This window comes from Acinonyx jubatus, chromosome B4, assembly GCF_027475565.1.
Source record: "Acinonyx jubatus isolate Ajub_Pintada_27869175 chromosome B4, VMU_Ajub_asm_v1.0, whole genome shotgun sequence".
NCBI lineage: Eukaryota > Metazoa > Chordata > Mammalia > Carnivora > Felidae > Acinonyx > Acinonyx jubatus.
The window spans coordinates 136870030-136888521 of NC_069387.1; positions in this window are offsets into that span (position 1 = coordinate 136870030).

Below are 18492 nucleotides of genomic sequence, written 5' to 3' on the forward strand. Positions count from 1 at the left end.
TTCCAGTTCACCAAGACTACTGTGTTCGGCCCTTTGGTGTTCCAGCCAAAGCCAGAAGGGTCACCAGGATGCACTTCTGGTGTCCCAGACCTGCAAGGGTGTGAAAGCACAGCTCAGTTGGCCTCTCTGTTGCTCCCTTTGGTTTCAACAAAGTGTCCCCAGGGGTAAGGAAACTACAAACATAGGCTTGACTCCATTTTCTTGTAGATCCTGGCCTGCCAGTTTTCACTATCTTGTGAGTTCTTGAATGATTTTTTGTTTGCTTGTGTGCTTTTTTAAGAAAAAAATTGTAAACTACATGTAATATGAAATTTGCCATCGTAACTCTTTAAAACATTTTCAATGTTTATTTCTGAGAGACAGTGAGAGCGAGCGAGCTTGTAGAGTGTGAGCAGGGGAGGGATACAGAGAGAGGGAGACACAGAATCCGAAGCAGGCTCCAGGCTCTGAGCTGTCAGCACAGAGCCCGATGTGAGGATTCAACCCACGAACTGATCTCTCATGACCTGAGCCAAAGTCAGATGCTTAACCGACTGAGCCACCCAGGTGCCCTTGTTTTTAATTTTTAAATATATTGAGGTGTGTTTTATGGCCAAGCACCTGGTTTGTCATGGAGAGTGTCCCATGTGCATTTGAGAGTGTCACTGGTTCAGGTTTGGTGGGGGTGCTGTCTAGATGCCTGTTGGACCTTCTGTTTCTTCCTTCCTTCCTTCCTTCCTTCCTTCCTTGTTTATTTTTGAGAAAGAGAGACAGAGTCAGAGCATGAGCAGGGGAGAAGCAGAGAGAGGGAGACACAGAATCCGAAGCAGGCTCCAGGCTGTGTGCTAACAGCTCAGAGAACTACAGGGCTCCAACCCATGAACTACGAGATCATGACCTGAGCCAAAGTCAGACGCTTAACCTACTGAGCCATCCAGGCGCCCCATCCTATCTTAAAATGTTCAGTTTGGTGGTATTAAACATACTGATAACGTCACACAAGCACCAACCCATCCTTCTCTCTAGACCTCCTTTCATCTTGAAAAACTGAAAATCCGTACCCATGAAATGATGACGCCTCATTCCCCCAAGTCCCCAGCTCCTGGAAACCGCCATTCCACTTTCTGTCTCTCTGGTTTGGATGACTCTAAGTCCCTCACCTAAGTGGAATCATACAATATTCGTCTTTTTGTGATTGGCTTATTTCCCTGAGCATCATGTTCTCAAGTTTCGCCCAATGGCGTAGCATGTGTCTGACTTTCCTTCTTGTACAGTATTCCGTTGTATGTATATGCCATGTTTTGTTTATGCATTTATCCATCCATGAACTTGGGTTGCTCACATATTTGAGTTCTTGTGAATCATGCTGCTATGAACATGGGTGTACAAATATCTCTTTAAGACCTCACTTTCAATTCTTCTGGATATATAACCCTGAGTGGCATTGCTGGATCATATAGTAACTCTTTTTTACTTTTATGAGGAACTGTCACTTTTCTGCAGTGGCTGCACCATGTTGTATTTCCATCAATGGTGCATGAGGATTCTGGTTTCAACACATCCTGTCAAATACCTGCTATTTTCTGTTTTCTTGATGGTGGTCATCCTAATGGGTGTGAGGTCATATCTCACTGTAATTATGATTTGCATTTCCTTAATGATCATTGATGTTGAGCACTTTTTCATGTGTTATGACCAGTTACATGTCTTTGGAGAAATATCTATTCAAACCCTTTGGTCATTTTTTTAAATAGATTTTGTTGTTCAGCTTTAGGAGTTCTCTACATATTCTGGATGTCAGTCCCTTATCACATATACAATTTGCATATATTTTCTTCCATTTTGTGGGTTGCCTTTTGACTCTGTGGAGGGTGTCTTTTGACACCCTTTTAGAATTTTCATGGTCTAGTTCTTTTTCTGTGCTTTTGATGTCATATCCAAGAAATCATTGTCAGATCTGATGTCATGAAGCTTTTGCCCTATGTTTTCTTCTAAGGATATTATTGTCTTAGGGGGTACATTTTTAAAATTTGTTTGTTTGTTTGTTTTGGTTGGTTGGAGTCTGCCCCTTGGGATTCCATTTGAATTTTAGGATGCGTTTTTCTATTTCTGCCAAACGTCATTGGGATTTTGATAGGGATTGCATCAAGTCTGTGGCTGCTTTAAAGAGTATTAACAACTTAAAAATATAAGTCTTCCAATTTGTGAACGGGGCGATTTGGGGGGGGGTTAAGATAATTTATTTTTTCTTTTTATATTTTTCTTTTTAATTATTTTATTGTAGAATTTATTGCTGTTTAAAAAAACATTTTAATTCCGTATAGCTCACATACAGTGTTATATTAGTTTCAGGTATACAGTACAGTGATTCAACAATTCTGTATATGACTCAGTGCTAATCAAGATAAGTGTGCCCTTAACCCCCTTCACTGGTTTCACCCATCAACATGGCATTTTTTTATGCCACCTTTAATTTTTTCAGCTGTGTTTGTACAAGTCTTTCACCTCCATGGTTAAATTAATCCCTAAATATTTTACCCTTTTTGATGCTATTGTAAATAGAATTATTTTTGTATTTGCTTTTTTAGATTGTTCATTGTTAGTGTATAGAAATGCAATTCTGTGGGTTGACTTTCTGTCCTGCTACTTTACTGAATTGATTTATTTGTCCCAAGCGTTCTTTGTATGCGATCTTTAGGGTTTTCTACGCATGAGATCGTATCATCTGCAGACAGAGAAAATTTTACTTCTTCCTTTCCAATTTAACTATCTTTTACTTAGGTTTTCTTGCCTCAGTGCTCTGCTAGAACTTCTAGTACTTTGTGAAATGTATTCTGGACGTGGACATCCTTGCCTTGTAAATCATCTTAGCCTTTCGCCATTGAGTGTAAAATTGGCTGTGGGTTTTTCACATATGGCTTTTATTATGTTGAGTGGAAGTGATTTCCCTGTGTTTCTAATTTTTGAAATTTTTTTTATTAGAAAAGGGCATTGAGTTTTGTCAAAAGATTTTTCTGTATCGTATGAGATAAGATGATCATGTTTTGTTTTTTTTTCCTTTATTTGGTTAATGATGTGAATTACATTGATTGATTTTCACATGTTGAGCCATCTTTGGATTCCGGCAGTGAGCCTGAGTCTCATTGGCAGACCCCCCGGGCATCCCCAGAACATTTTTATAGGGTCCACCCGTTGAGGTGTTATTTGTATTCTTTGCGGTCCTGCATTTGGGTTAAAGTACAAAAACACCTCAATGCCCTTGAATGAACCCTGGTAGTACATAAATTCCAACTGTAGTTGTTGTGTTCTGTGCAGTTAAAGGAAGCTGTCCGTTTCACTCAAGAACGTCCTTCATGAGGCAGGAGAAGCTGCTCGTTTAATGTGGTCTTGATCCTTGCGTACACATCGTGTGAATACTCCGTGTGACCCATCGGGAAGTGTGCACCGTGGACGCTCTTACTGCTCACTGAACACAACGGTGCTTGGCTTGCGAGCCAAACTGGTCCCTGTTTTCACCGAGCACCGTCTTTCCTTGAAAGAACAGCTGCCAGACAAATTATGATTCATTGAAACTTGGGTGCTCGGCAGACACGTTCTCAAAAATGAAATCACTTCAAGGAAAACAACTGACAATACGAATTGTAATCATATTGATAAACTTGGAACTTTCAGATGAAAGTTAGACTCTTGTCACACTCGCACCCACTACCAGGAGCTTGCCCGTGTGCGGGCGCTGGAAGACGTCCCTGGTGACGTGAATGGCGACACTAACACATGTGACTTCCTGAAACCTGTCGACGTGAGGAAGATCTGCCTGGCTCAGCGAAGTGACATTTCCAAACGGTGAGTGTGTGACGTTGTAAACCCGCGTGTGACCAGAGGGTCCATTCAGAGCGCCAGATTCAAGAGACTTCGATTTGGTTCTGGTCAGGACGAGGTTTCCGGTTCCTTGGAGCTTCTTAGTTGATGTGAATGTGCAGCCAGGGTGATAGCCGGGGGAGAAGGGTTCCCCCGAGCTTGTGCACTGAGCAAGGGCAGGGCTGGGAAGACTCGGGGTCCCGGGCTCCCCATCAGTAATTCTGGGGACCAAAGAGAAGGGCAGACACGGCTTCCTGTGGAGCCTCACGGGGAGGCTCTGATGGGTCTCAGGGCTGCAGCAGGTGGGGCTGAGCTGGGCAGTGACACTGGGGGACGGGCAGGGCTGGTGGGCCCGGGTGGGGGCCGGACCCCAACTCCCTCGGCAGGAGTGGATTCTCTGGCTGGTCTTACGGGGTGGGTGGGACTTGGTACCCATGGGACGGGGAGCGTTCAAGGAAGATTGCCCACAGAGCTGAGCCCGGAGTTGAAGCCTGAAGCCGGTCTTGGGGTCGGCGCCGTGGACAGGATGGGGCACGTGAGAGAAAAGGGGCGTCTGGTCCAGGGCTGGCAGGTCCTTCCTGAAGCCGGCAGGGCTTGTCTTCAAGATGAAGTGATGTCCCAGAGAGCCCAGTCTCTCTCCCCTGACACAGAGCAGCTCTTGCCACAAGCTTTAAGCGGCCAGGCCTTGAACGTGGTCTTGAATATTTCATTTGATCATCTCTTTACAAACCCCGTAAAGTGGTGCTGGGCCCTTACTTGGCCGATGAGGAGAACGGGGCTCAAAGCGGCCAGGGATTTCCAGGCAAGCAGCTGAACTTGGACGTGAACCCGGGTTCACCTGGGCCCCCAAACTGTCCCACAGCCTCTCCTCTTTGGGCTGGCCCTCAGAAGGTGGCGGCTGGATTGGAAACCGCGCACTGAGTACTTCCCGAAGTGGCTGCTGTTGGTTATTTTGGGGACGTGGGGATGTGGCTGGGATTTAGGTGTCCAAAATATCTCCTGTGACACCAAGCTGGAGCCTGAGGCTCTGAGCCCTGGATCTGCTCTGAGCTCAGCCGGGATGAGGGCTCCAGGCGTCCTCAGGCAGAGCTACCCCCACCCCTTGGAGCCCGGCTGGGGGGCTCTCATCCCCTGGCTGGTAGTCTGCGGCTTAACTGCCTCTTGTGGGCGCATTAAGGTATTAATCGCATCATGGTCTGGCTGTGCCTTTCATCTCCTGCAAATAAGTGCAGTGGGATTCGATTTCACGGAAAAAGCCCTTAGCGGTGCAGCTGACGGGGGACGAGGAATGCAGAGACCGCTAAGAACATCAATTCTGTCTGTAGTGCACGTGCCTCCCGATGAAACGTGAATGTGAATGGTGGGACCCAGCACCTCCACACGGGGCCACGTCCTCACCCAGAAAGGGCTCCTGCTGGCTCAGGGGAAGCCCGCTTTTGCATCCAAGTCTCCACGGACCGGGCCGTGTGGCCTTGGGCAATGACTTAACCTCTGAGCCTCCTCGGGTCCGGGGAGGATGAACCGGGTGCGCCTGTGCCTGGTGGCCAGGGTGCCACGGTGGGGGGGGGGGGCGCCTTTCCTTGTCCTGTGGCCCTGAGATCTCGTGGCCTCTGAGATCCCAGAAACCAGGAGAAACACAAAGCAGAGACAGTCTGAAAATCAAGGGCTCCTGTGGTTTCTTATTCAATAACATTAAACAACAATTATTCATGCAGAAGAAAAACTTTTCATGGAGAGTGAACTTGACGAAGACCATAATCACGGGGGCACCAGGTCCCAATGTTTAGAATCTTTTCTCAAAGGCTTTCCTTACATTGCCTTATGTGCACGTGCAGCCTGACTGTAGGGCCTGGCTGTGACCCAGCAGAACCCTCTCGAGGGGCACCCGGGGCCGCTTAGCCACACTGTCGTGGATCTGGGGGTCCCGGAATCGAGGTGGGGGGGGTCGGAGATGGCCTGTGGACTGCCACCCTCAGGGCCCAGGACTCCCAAGCAGGCCTCGGCCGGGGCGGGGCCACAGCCAGGCTTGTCTGCATTTTCTTGGTCAGACCCGCGAGCTGGCCCCCTGCAGAAGCCACATCCGCTGCCCCAGTGCCCTTGGTGGCCACGGCATTCAGAGCCAGCCTGCAGAACCAGTCTTTGCTTCAGGAACCCTCCGCCAGCGAGGATAGGCTGCCAGGTGCCGAGGGGCCCTGGAGCTCCCTGGGGGTGGGGGTGGGGGGCGGGAGAGGGCCAGGCTTCGTCCTGGTGAATGAGGAGGGTGGAGGGGCATACTTCCTGACAGGGGGACCGTGGGGACCACTCGGGGCCCGTGGGCATCTCCCCACGACTAGAGAAGGGGGTCCCCACACTCACGTGGTCCCGTGTCTTGTCCACGCATGGCAGTGCCTTCCGTCCTAGCTCTGGATGGTGGGGAGGGGCAGTGGTCAGTGACGCTGGGCCCGCAGGGCCTGAGGGCTGGAGTGGGGACACACGGGGCCGCAGTCTGGTGGTTCCTGCCAGGGCCCGCCCTCGGTGCTCCCTGCGAGTTCTCAGCCTCAGTGCCAGGGAAAGAGGTGATGTGGGGGGAAAGGAAGATGCACATTGCTGTCCTAAGGTCTTCCACCTGGAGAAGGGAGTCCAGGCACGTTCCTGGGGTTGGGAGCTGTGGTCCCGGAGACCTTGAGTGTCTCTTTGTGGCCCTCAGCACAAAGGAGAGCCTCCTTGCATGGCCTCCAGACCCTGCTGCATGCAGCCCGATCCCCCCTTCTGGCCTCACCCCCCACCTCACCCGGTGCTCTCTCCTCTCCAGCAGCAATGGCTTTCCCTGGTGGGTTGTGGTGCCTCCGACCACAGGACATTTGCACATATTGTTTGTATTCCCTTTCCTTTTGGTCTCAGGACTCCTCCCCACTCCTTGGGCCTCCACTCAAACGTTACTTCCTTAGGAACACTTTTTTACCTTCCTGACATGGCCACCCGCTCAGACCTCCTTCCCAGAGCCCTGTCTCTGTTACAACTTGACATCTGTTTGCATGATGATCTGACTGGTGAAGTTCCATGCGAAAGGGACCTGGCTTGCTCGGTTGTTTCACTCTGTGTGTCTGGGGGAAAGGGCAGCCATCACGATTACAGCGCCTACCTTACAGCCCCCAGGTGCCACGCCAGTTCTGAGAGCCTTACATAAATTTCCTCACCAACTTTGCAAAGCAACCCCCGGGCAGGTGCCATTATAATCTCCTTTCTAAAGAAGAGAAAAAGGACCATTTGGCTAACCAGGATACCTGAGGTCAAACCCAGTAAACTGAGGCACAGCAGGGCTAACCAGGATACCTGAGGACTTCGACGTGGGGCTTGGATGCATGAAACCACGAGATCATGACCTGAGCTGAAACCAAGAGAAGAAAGCTTAACCGACTGAGCCCCCAGATGCCCCTCAAATGTCATTTTTGTGGCTATAGGTGACACTGACATGTCTCTGCTGCTTGCTGTTCATCACTTGTGATTTTGACAGGGAACGTTGGTTCTTGTGGGGACAATGGCCGTCCACCCCAGTGGTCAGGATCAAGTTGGCCCATGGAGCCTTCGAAGCTGGGAGCCTTCCCAGCGCTCACGTCCCTGGTGACGTCCCAGGAGCTCGGCGGGACCCCACGTGCCCTGCAAAGGACAGCCCGTTCCCCTCCAGCCGTGACAACGCCCTTACCCATAAACCCCTGCTGTGTGCTGACTGGTGCACTCTGTGTTCTTGGCCCTGTTTCCTCCCCAACAAAGGGACCCTGATACCCAAGCACCTGCAGGCGTGGCTGCAATGTCATGCTTTGTGCGATGCACCCTCACCCGTGTCCAGTGTTCCCCTCACGCGTCTTCAGCCACCTTTGGCCAATGCGTCTCCACAACCATCTGTCCCACAAGAACCGCCGGCTGCCCACCGCCCACTCAGCTCTCTTCACCGCCGTCCCCTGGGGGAGCCGAGGGCAGGTGCCCAGAACCGGGAAAGGCTCGGACTTTCGGGGATGGGAGGCTCGTGACTTGGATGGCAGGCTTCCATGGACACCGGGCAGGCCACCCGCTATGATGTCATGGCTAAGGCCACAGGCTCTGCGGGCAGACAGAGGTGAGATTGGAGCTCATCTGTCCCCTCACTTGCCGTGGCCTTTGGGCCAGACGGTCACCACTCTAATCTCCTTCGTGAGACGGAGATGGTTACAGCATCTGTGTCGGGGGGATGCAAAGGGGCTCGATCAGTCGCTGACACAGCAGGCGGCTTCCTGCCCTCGATGCTCCCACGGCCCGTTCTGCCCGGGACTGTCCCACCCGACACCCTATCTGGTGCCGACACCCAGGCTGGTGCGTGCCAGCTGCGAACCCTGCTCTAGGCCAGGCTGTGGCAGCCACCTGGGGCCAGCGTGTCCCTCCGCCCCTTCCCGCCCGAGTGACTGCACAGGACACCGGGCTCTTCTGACCAGTTCGTTTCCTGACCAGTGGGATTTTGGATAACACGGTTCACTTAGTGGTAGCCTCACCAGCACGAAGGACAAGGTCACCACAGAGTCTGGGGCTCGGAAAAGGCTGTCTTTCACCCGGCGGGGTCACCCCTCGCTCCCGGCGGCCTCCAGCCAGCTCCGCGAGCTCCATTAGCGGGTGATCTGGGGACACAGAGGAAGCGTAGCCGCTCCCCAGAGAGGAGAAAGTGTCAGATGATAATGCACTTTTTCACTTTTGCTTTGAGTTTTTAAAAGACACGTTTGTCTGCTTTGATCTCCAGCACCAGGGAAGAGTGCGCATGGAGTGAGCCCAATCTGGGAGGGCACCTTGGGGGCCCGGCGCTCCGTTTCCAGGCCTGTCTGCTTCCGGAAGGTTCTGGAGAGGCTGAGGAAACAGCCTGAGGCACAAAGTGACTCTGGCTCCCACTCAGCCTTCAGCGCGTGGGTGACCCAGAGGCACTGGGGACAGACACTGGTGACTCAGGCCTGTCTACCCACCCTGCCTTGCTCATGGGGCCCTTTGTTTCCGAATATAGCCTGAAGACAGCAGATTTTAACACTGTTGTCCCTGTAGAGATGGACTGGAGTCGGCCACTCCCCTTCGTCACAGACATTTCCCTATCCCCTGGTGTCTGAGGGGACTTCTAGCTCACTGCAGACATGTGGCCTCATGTGCCCGGTGTGCCCGCCAGGGCCCCGACCGCACTGTGCGTCTGTCCCACAGGTGAGCTGGCGGCTCCTGCCGGGCAGAGACACTTCCCCGCTGGGAGCACGGGCGCTGGCCGGGGGGTCACCGGTGTCCCCGTGGGCCTCTCATCTGCGACCCTGGATGGACACCTTCTTCCACAGAACTGCTCTCCCCATGGTGTCCCCGGTCATCGCTTGGTTTGCGGTCCCAACACCGTGGATCGGGAGGCTCGGGCCGCGGACATTTAGCCCAGAGCTCTGGAGGCTGGAAGCTGAGGCCGGCTCTCTGATTTGCAGACGCCCGTCTTCCCCGTGTCTTCACGTGGCCGAGAGTCTCTTCCTCTCCTTACAGGTTACTAATCCCACGGTGGGGGCCCCACTGTCATCTCACCTGACCCAGTTACCCCAAAGGCCCCCACATCCTAATACCGTCCCCCTGCGGGTTAGGATTTCAGCATATGAATGGGTGGGGGGACTCTCACCGTAACCCTCTCCATTCCCGTCTCTTTACACGGGCGAGGACGAGCCGTTAACCTTTGCCGGCTTTGGTTTCTAGTGGCCTGAGATGGTTCTGGGCAGGACGTCACCATCCGCTTTCCCCCAAGCCTGTGTAGCCACGTGATGGCCCTGCTCTCATCTCCGCCCGCTGCTGCCTCCCTTCTTAGCCCCCATCCTGCACTTCGTGACCTGAGCATGAGGACTGTATCTCCCTACCGCTGGTCGTCCTGCAGGTGCTGGGTTCCAGAAGCTTCTCCATTGTTTTCTCCACGGAACAGAGCAACCCCAGTTTTTCCTTTTTAAAAAAGCAGCAAAATGTGAATTTCGAGTTCCGGTTTTACTCAATGAACCTCGATTTCTTATCTATGAAAGCAAGTGAGAACACGTCCCCTGCAGAATGCTTGTGAGGACCACACTCCCCGGCCTCCAGGAAAGGAGCAGCCGTGATCATGACGCGCGCATCTAACCGGGCATCGCGGCTTCTGCTGGTGCTGTCACCATGCCGTATGCACTGCATATATTTCTTCTGACTTGTAGTCAATAAGGGAAAATGAATTGACATGGGACACCTCCCTTTGCTTCAGCCATGCAGAAATGATGGATAAAATAGAACGAAAATTGTAAATCTGTGCAGAACCTGAAAGCAGGGAAAACATCGATGCCAGAAGTACATGGGGCTCAAAACCACAACAGAGAATGTGAGTTCCACGCTGCAAGGAGGGTGGGGACAGCTGGCACAGAGTTCCCATGGCATCGGGCTCTGAGGAAGGCTGTCACTTCCGTGAATGGATCAACCAAGTGGGTCCCTGTGCCAGGCTGTGGGTTCCTGATTTTGGAATGACGACCAGGTGACCCATGGAGCCCATATTTCTACCACAGAAGCTCTGGGGTGGGAAGTCTGGGTTGGGTCTGGGAATAACGTGTCCGGAGCGGGCAGAAGCCGCTCGTGTCCACCAGACACGAATGCCAAACCACCGCGCAGGGGCACCTCCACCGTCTGGGATACTCAGGATGCCCACGGAAAACAGTTCTCAGGGAAGACGTACTTAGAATAAAAATACGGGGGACACACAGCACAGCAGCGAATTTGCATTCCAGAACCACCGATGATAGAGCAGTCTGAGGATTTAAAAATAAGCATGCTTGGGTTTTTCAGCAAGCTTAGTAGAGCATTGCAAAGAGAGGGGACAGGTAGTGTTAGAAAAAGCAGCAGAGGGAAGTTCTAACAGGTAAAATATAATCATCGAAAGAAAAACAGGTTTTTATAGCCTCCGTTCCCATTGCTAAGGCCATTGTCTCAGGCATACCCACAGTTGGCTGTTTCCAGACTTTGCAAATAGAAGGAGGAAAAGGCAGGGCAGAGCTTGCACCTGTTATCTCTATCGTGAGACTGTAATCTGTTTCAGGGAGATGGGTCTTAGAAGTGAAAACAACACGGAGCCTTTCTGCAGAGCTCGGTCCAGCTAGGCACGGGGCTGAGCCTTTGACGAGCGTCGGCTCGTTTAGTTCTGCCGACAGTCCTTCCGAGGAGGTCAGCTCTTGCCTGGGCGACGGGTGCGGAAACCGAGACTTGGGGAGGAGACTGCGTGGGTCCGTCACTTGGGACTGGCGGAGCGGGGCTGCAGCCTGGGTCAGAGGAGTGCGGGGCGGGTCATGGGACCCCCGCACCGTCAGCCCTGCCGAGAGACCTCCTGCTTGGGAAGCACAAAGGCGCCAGCCACACAGGCGGCTCGCGCTCTGACCGTGACTGCGTCTCGCGTCCCCAGCTGGGTCAGTCTGCCGACAGTGAGAAGATCAGTTCCCGCGATGACTGACTCGGTGACATTAAACTGTTTCATGCATGTGTAGTTATTTATTTATTGGCGTACTTTCGTTTTGCTAAGTCTTTGGCCGTGTACCTGCCTCCGCCTGTGAGCCCTTGTGCTCGACAAAGCCAACCCTCTCCACGCATCCCTTTTGGGTGGTATCACTTACTTTCAGTGAAAAGCTCGGGTCCCTAAGGGCGGACCCTGGGACACAGTTCACGCCTGGCAACAGCTGCTGGTGGTCACCTGATGCTCCAAGGACCCCCTGACTTGTTTGCCGGAGGACCCAGTGACATGCCTGTGAGGTGGCATCCATTATGCAGATTGATTATACTTCAGGGAGTGGATCAGGGATTCAGGAGGCATAACAATTGATTGAGTTAATTGTAATTAATGACTCAGGAGCTCTTTAAGAATTCAAGATTAATTAAAAAAGACACCTATAAGGATACAAAACAGGTCCAACCATCTTTAAATTCTTCTCGTTTAATACATATTTATCAGAAGTCTTTTGGAAAGGTAAGTGAAAGAATGTTCCTCAAGTATCTCTAAGGACGCTCCCCTCCCCACCAAAGGGAGAAGATGGGGGTAGGACTTGGCGGATACGCACGGAATGTTACGAAGGATGTTGTAGCTTAAGCGAGCTGGGAATCGGGTGACTGGTCATCCGACAAATTGCTTTGAGTTGCGCGGCTTTAGGTAGAGTGGTGGTTTCTCTCCCTGGGCACGCTGGACATCTTATTTCAACAAAGGAAAGAGGTCATTTAAGTCCAGAGGAAGGTGGAAGAAGCCTAGACGTTTCTAGTGAGAAGCGTGCTAAAAATCTCAGGTGAGAGGTCTCTACCACTGTGGCCACGGGGTTCCAAGGCAGCCGAAAACCATCCGGAGACGCGTCCGCGTCCCGCCCTCGAGTCTGCACAGGCTCTGTGACACTCGCTGGGAGAATAAGGCAGTCCTTGAAGCCTGCTACCCTCCATTCCTCTCTGCAAGCGTCGCCTTTTACACCAGGTGCCAGGTTGTGAGGAAGCCCGGCCAGCCCCGTGGGGGGCCCTGAGCCCAGGCGTCTCGCTGCACAGACTCGCCAGTGGGGCCACAGAGCCGCCTCGGAAGTGCGCCCTCCAGCCTCTACCAAGCTGCCCTGTCTGAGCACGCGCAACAGAGCGAAGGCTCATCGCTGGCGGGGGGTGCCCAAATTACGGATTTGTAAGCAAGGAGAAAGTGGTTTTGGCCTCTGAGTCTCACGGTTAAGTAAACAGATAATAGCAACACGTAGAAGTAAACCGGAAAAGCAGGGAAATGAGGCACGCAGGGAGCTCCTTTCTTGTCCAAACACATACAAACGTGCTAAAATATAAGTAAATAGCTGCTATTTACTTATTTAATAAATAAAACACCCTTTTTAAAAAGTCTGAGGATGTAACAGCCGCTGATGCCCGGGGAGCTGGGGTTTTCACGCCTCTTTTGGGTCTGGAGTGAAGGCTTAAGGATCTGGTATTTAAAAAGGATCCAGCCTGGGCTCACTGCAAAAAGCTTAGGGCAGCGGAGGATCTCCTGGTTTAGGAGAGGAAATACAACAACTCGCAGGCGGAAAGACCAGGAACAGCTGCCTTAGGTGGAAACTCGCGTCCCAGGAGTGACGGCCCCTCGCCAGGCTGTGCTGGAGTCTGGATCCACACGGCACCAAGGTGCAAAACCCTGCGATGGTGGCTTCAGGTCCAGACCAAAACAATCTGGAACAGCGAACCCATGATGCGCTCCTAAAATACTATCCAGATTTCAGGAACCAGCAGAACTACAGAGGGTAAGAACCGATGGAGGACAAGCTGCTTGGACAATGTTCAGAGCACAGAGAAAACCACCACGGTGAGGGGCAGCTGGCCGTGACCATGGGAGAATTCACCCCTGAAGAACTGGAAATGATAGAACATCCTAACAGGGCTTTCGCATAAGCACGGTCATAAAATGGTCAAAGGATAAAGAGACGAATTCATAGAATGACAAGAGGGCATTACTAAAAACAAAAGGGCATCACAAAAGATTTTAAAAAATGGTTGGGATTGTAGCATTGGAAAATCTAGACAAATAATAAACTTTACAAAATCTCTCAATAGGTATTTCACACGAAAGGTGTCCCAGGTTCTTAGAGAGAGAGCGTGGGCGCCAGAAGGTTCGCGTGAGCACAGCAGACCCAGAACGCAGCTCCGAGGGGAGATGGGGACATGAGCTCCGCCTCAGCAGCCACGCCTCACGTGTCCTTGACATCCCAGAGCCACGTGGATACATGGGTCCCTCTACCCTTGCCACATGCTAACACTCTCCTCTTGCGTTTTGTGTTGTGGCCTGCGAGGGTTTTCTGTCTTGAGTTTGTCTTACAAAATATTTTTTCTTGTTGGGATTTATTCTTTATATATTTTTGGAGCAGGGAGGGAGTCTTCAGCTCAATTTGTCCCTTTTTGGCCCAGATTCCTAGCAGAAACACTCTGGGCTGCAACTGTCCAATACAGAAGCCATGAATTTAAATGAATCAGAAGGAAACAAAAAACAAAAAAAAATCCACTTCTCAGTTGCTGCCACACTGCAGGTACGCACTGGCCACGCATGGCAAGTGGCTCTCGTCCTGGACAGTGCTGACGCAGGACAGCCCATCACTGCGGAAATTCTGTTGGGGCCACTGAACGTCCAGGAAGACCAAAAAGGGAAATCGCAAGATGGATTGTGGACTTCCCCTGAAGGAAGCTTCTGGAACGGGGCGGTGGACTCCCTGCCACAGTGTGGGAGGTGTGCCCTGCCGGGGGCTGCGGGGAGACCCTTGCTTGGGTCGGAAACACAAGGGAGGTGGGTGGCATGCACTCTTGGAACCTCCAAGTCCCCAGCAGTGGCAGAGGACAGAGGGGGGAGAAGAGAGAGGGAAGTTGGAGCAGCCGTGGGGCCCTCCTCTCCTCCTGGTGAGTGGGAAATTCTGCATCTGCAGGATCTGGGCACTGGGAGCTCCAGGAGCCGTTTCCAGATGTTGCTAAATTACCCCACAACCCACAGTGCCAGACTGCAACAGCACGGAGTCATTTATATGCACACAGATTTTGACATGAACTGCACTTCAAAATTAAGTAGAAATAGGGAGCTACAACGGCTCCTGGGGGTTCGGAGAAAGATCTGGGCTGAGCACACTGTCAGCCGGGCAGAAGCCACTGGCCAGAGCGGTTTGCCATTACGACGCGGAGACGCAGCGTCTCAGGGAGGCTGTCCCCCCGCCAGGCCAGGCGTTGGCGAAGACGGGGCGCTCCTGGAGGTGGCAGGGGAGCAGAGCAAGGCTGGGGCACAGCGCGTCCTTGCTCAAGGAGGCTCGAAAGTGCAGTCCTCAATTGGTCGAGAAGCGTGGAGTCAACGTGGCAAGCAGGGTAGCTGGGCGAATTCCTTTCTCATTTTGAATCACTTGAGTTCCTGGTAAATTGCAGAGCGAGGCCTGAGGGCCCTGTTCATCTAAAGCCGAGTGACAGAGCTCTGGGCAGGGACAGGGGCGTTCCGGGAAGGGCCTGGAGGAGCGCGGGGGAGCGTAGAAGGCCACGGGGCGGGGGCACCAACAGGACGCTCCTGCTGGAATCCACGTGGTTCACGCGTTCACTTCTGCCTGGCGCAGAGTTGTGGGGTTTCAGAGACGTCCAGGACCTCTGGCCTCTCCTCGTGGGGTGCACCGTCTGGTGGGGTGCGCGGGAACTAGAGAGCAGGGGGGGAATCTGTGCTGGGACAGCGTGCAGGTGGGCGAGGACCCGTGTTCTCACATGGGGAAGCCAGTGACGTGGGGCGTGCAGCGTGTTTTGGTCTTGTGCGGCCCGGGTGGCAAGAGGCCGTGCTCCCTCTGGAAGCCGAGTTGAAGGGTCCTCCCTGGCCGCTCCCTGCCACTGGCGTTTGCCGGCTCCTGGGCCCACGGGTCTCTGCCGCCACCATCCCTCGGCCGTCTCCTCCCGTGCGTGCCCCTCCAGGTCTCCCAGGACGCGGGCTGTGCTAAGAGCTCCCCTGTTGGGGAACAGGCCCCGTCCCCAGTGGTTACATCGCAAAGGCCCTATTTCCAAATAAGGTCACCTTCGGGGGTCCTGGGGGCTTAGGATTTCAACGTATCTTCTGGGGAGGGACACCAGTGAACCCAGGATGGAGGAACAAGAGGGACTTGAGCAGTTCTAGGTATTTCCCGAATCTGAAACCGGGGAGTCTGCCTTCGCGAACCACGCTGGACGCCCACAGCCCCTCGGTGCAGCTGGGCCCCCCGGTATCGTCTGCCTGCCCTGCCTTTCCTTGGCTGCACCACTGCCGGCTGCAAACGTGCCTCGTCTCCTCCCTGTCCCGGCCAGAGGAACCTGTCTAGAATGCACAGTTGCGCTGCTCAGAATTCTTAAGGGGTCTTATCGCTAATACCCAGACACCTTCGGTGACACGCAGGGGCTCCGCACAGCTGGCTTCCAGCTGATCCATCCAGCACCACGGTTTTGCAAAAACAGCAGACACTCGTGGCACCCCGTATCTCGCCCCCAGGGCGCACGCGTGATCTCTAGATCCCGAAGACAAGCTCGGCAGGGGCGTGGTCACGCCCACCCCGTACTGCGCCCCAGACGTCGTACTGCGCCCAGACGTCGTACAGCGCATGCGTGCTCTCACGTTCCGGCAGGACCGGCTTGGCGGGGGCGTGGTCACACCCCCTTGCAGGAGGAAACAGAAGCGGAGAGTTTCATGCAGTGTGTTGAAGGAAAATAAGACTTGTGCGGGACACAAGGCTCGTAATCCATGGACTCCGGGTGCAAACCCGGGCGCACGTGCTCTTCACGCCTGGTCTTTGCAAGTTGAGCCCCGAAATCATAACGTCTCCAGATACTAACCATTTGTACTTGCTGCGCGGGCAAGGCTTCCCCGGGTCCGCTTGCGGCTCCTCGGCTCTAGATCTCGCTGTCCGAGCTTGCCCACCTGCGTACCCTTTGGGGCTCCACTGGGAAGTTCCACCGTCAGGCGGGCAAGACCCAGGGCCCCCCACCTCCCTCGTTTCCTACATGATGTTTCTCTTTCTTTTTCCTTTCTGACCTCAGGTGCAGAGTCACATTTTCTACTTCTTGACATGAAATAGGGGGAATCTTCCTTTCTAGAAAGAAAAGAAAAGAAAAAAAGAAAAGAAAAGAAAAGAAGGAAGAAAAGAAAAAGAAAAAGGAAGAAAGAAAGAAAGGAAGGAAGAAAGAAGAGGAAGAAGGAAGGCAAAGAAAGAAAAAGGAAGGAAGGAAAGAAGAGAGGAAGAAGGAAGGAAGGGAAAGAACAAAAGGAAAAGAAAGGAAGGAAGGAAGGAAGAGGAAGAAGGAAGGAAGGGAAAGAAAGAAAGAGAATGAAAGAAGAAAGAAAGAAGGAAAGAAAGAAGGAAGGAAGGAAAGAAAGAAAGAAAAGAAAAGAAAGAAAGGAAGAAAGAGAAAGAAACAGAAAGAAAGAAAAATAGGTGTGCCTAGGTGGCTCAGTCAGTTGCGCATCTGACGCTTGATATTGGGTCAGGTCACAATCCCAATGTCCTGGGATCATGCCCTGCGCTGGGCTCTGCCAGGAGCATGGAACCTGCTTGAGATTCTCTCCCTCCCTCTTCCCCTCTTCACCACTCGTGCATGCTTGCTCTCTCTCTCTTTAAAATAATAAAAAGAGTAAAAAATAAAAAGATTTAATACTTTTATCAGGTATTTAAATATATACTCGTTCATGAGACTGTTCAAAAATTTGCAACCAACTGGATTAATTTTCTTAATAACTGTTACCGTACTGAACATAATCATTAAGAAACGTTTTAACCTGGATTTTGTTTTCTGTTTGCTATCTGTAATTGCCACCAAAACGTAACCCCATGTATTGTTTTCACTTCAGCACGATGGCCATTTAAATCATAGAATTTTTGTTCTGGAATAACCTCGATTATCATCTTAGAATTAGGATTAGTTTTTATTGAATTGAATAATAAATATATACAAGAGACACAGGGAATCTGTGAGGAACATATGGAAAACAAATGCTACTTGAATAGGTGATCGGAGAGTTCTGATGTCATTTGTCACCTGCTCCCTCTTCCTTTCTCTGTAGTGGGTGTAACCATTATTTTGAATTAGGGGTTAGTCATCCCTTTGTTGGTTCTTTACTATATAAATGACGTTTGGTGTCGTCCTGCATGCTTTGGGAAGGTATCAGGTGGACGCGTGCTGTGTGGACGGTGTTTTTCCTACTCGACACTGTAGGAGCTGGAGAAGCTTGGTGCCAATGTAGGCTGGGAGGAAGACAGGGGGACCAGCACCCCATCTCTCTTCTACTCACTGACCTCCTGCTGGGACCCCCACTGGCTGAGCCCAGCTGGAGTCCCTCGGTCAGGGAGCCCCACGGGGACACACCCTGGCAGGCATAGACGTTGCCAGCAGCCACACAGAGCAGGGCACAGATGACTAGAGACGGTCGTGCGAGTGGAAAGGAAACAGGAATCACCAGCACGCAAGTCTTCAGCTCCACCAGACGGAGCCAAATGGTCGCTCAGAGTGGTCGTGCCCCGTGGATGCGAGGTGGCTCTCAAGAGGCTGTCTGTCGCTCACCATCGTAATTCCTGGAGAGGTGAGCACCGTGCCGTGGTTGTGGGCCATGCGTGCGTCCTCCTCCCTACAGCGCCCATCACGCGTGGGCCCACAGTTCTCTCGATCTGGTCTCTGCGTGCTGATGGCTGATCCATTCACCCCAGACTCCGTACTGAGCGCCTTCTAGGTGACTCCAAGTCTAGCTGTAGGTCTGGGAGATGTGGCAATGAGCAGAGGTGACAATAATAACCACGGCCCTGTGGCACTTACGTTCTCCTAGAGGGAGGCAGACAAGGATTCCATACCCAGTACGTGAGGAAATGAAGGGTTGTAATTATATCACAAGTGTTATAATTGTGTATTATATAATTGCCTCATAATTATATTAGCAGTGTCATTGAGAAAAACGGAAGGACGGGCACAGGCAGGTGTGGCACTTGCTAGGACTGCTGTCCAGGAAGCATCACTGAGATCAGACGTCGGGAGCAGGTGGCTCTTCCTGCTGGACAGAGGGGCTCCCCCCACCCGGCCAGCCCCCATGTTGCTCAGTGTCCCGACTCACATCCCCATGCTGTGTTCTCTCCTTGCTTCCTCTCGCTCCAGTTCTGCCATTGACGAGTGTCACCCGAGCTT